The 1,031-nt window shown below is 57.0% G+C and overlaps 1 protein-coding gene across 1 annotated transcript in view; it reads right to left on the minus strand.

Annotated features, from left to right (window-relative positions):
• The window catches only part of MEAK7 (MTOR associated protein MEAK7), an 18,601-nt gene extending 17,894 nt beyond the window's left edge, over positions 1-707 (minus strand). Inside the window, exon 1 of the mRNA XM_077754077.1 lies at positions 566-707. The gene's annotated coding sequence lies outside the window, so the exon portion shown is untranslated. The remainder of the gene's footprint in view (positions 1-565) is intronic.
• Between the last annotated feature and the right edge of the window lie 324 nt (positions 708-1,031).

Raw genomic sequence — 1,031 nt, forward strand, 5'->3', positions numbered from 1 at the left:
GACCCCGACCCAGGCAGCTCCCCTGATACCACTCGCCCTCCCACCACCGGTTTTGGCCAGGAGCCCCTCCCACCTGGAAGAAGGTACCGCCCCCTAACCTTGAGCCTGGTCTCCTGCCCTCCCCCAGGTAACCGGGTCCTCGGCCGGCATTCACTAACTCGTCTTTCCAGCAGCATTTAGCCGGGCCCGTGGCCATTCCGGCCTTGACCTTGACCGACTNTCACCTTCCATTCCTTCCTCAAACCTGGCCCCAGGGGCCCTGTCCCTAAACCCAGCGGGCACTTTCAGTCCGCACACGCAGGCCCTCCTCCCTGGGCTTCGAGCTCGCTTGTCCCCGGCCTCTCCCCCCGCCCCTCTCCCTCGCCGCCTTCTCCCCATGCACCCCTTCCTGAGCTAACTAAGCCTTCCTGGGGGCTTCGGTTGCACCAGTTCACTGTGCTGTCCACCCCTCCCCCCAGCCTGCACTTTGACCCCATATGCTCTTAGCAGGCATCCCTGCAAGGCTGTACCTCAAATTCAGCCCAGCGGAACCCGAACTCTTCCCTCCAAAACTGTTCCTCTTTACCTCCTTCCTCGCTGCATGTCAGCACCTGCCACGCCGCCTCCTCACTCTCTCCCCAGGTTGGTTTACCTCCAACCTGGGTCCTAAATCCACCTCTTTCCCCTCATGTCCCCGGGAGCCCCCTCATCCAGACGGGACTGCTGTAACAGCCTCCTCCAAGCCCCCCTGGAGTCAACGGAGCACTTAACTGACAAATATCCATGCTGCCCCCTAGAGACTAAGAGATAGAACTGCAGGGTCAGCTGGGCCCCAATGGCAGAAGCAGATAAAGCCAGCTGACGGTATTTACGTTCCTAAACTTCACAAGGAACGTTCTTTCTCAAGGATGTGTGCCTGTACCTGCAAAGTATCATAAGGATCCCTTTGTGTAATGAATGTTTCATTCAAAAAGAACTTTAAACTCCAAAATCATGACGTAGCAAAACCTTTGCTGTTGGAAACTCTGTCTGTAAGAATGGACACTTACTTC

Source organism: Crocuta crocuta, unplaced genomic scaffold (genome assembly GCF_008692635.1).
Source record: "Crocuta crocuta isolate KB4526 unplaced genomic scaffold, BGI_CrCroc_1.0 scaffold61, whole genome shotgun sequence".
Taxonomy (NCBI): Eukaryota; Metazoa; Chordata; class Mammalia; order Carnivora; family Hyaenidae; genus Crocuta; species Crocuta crocuta.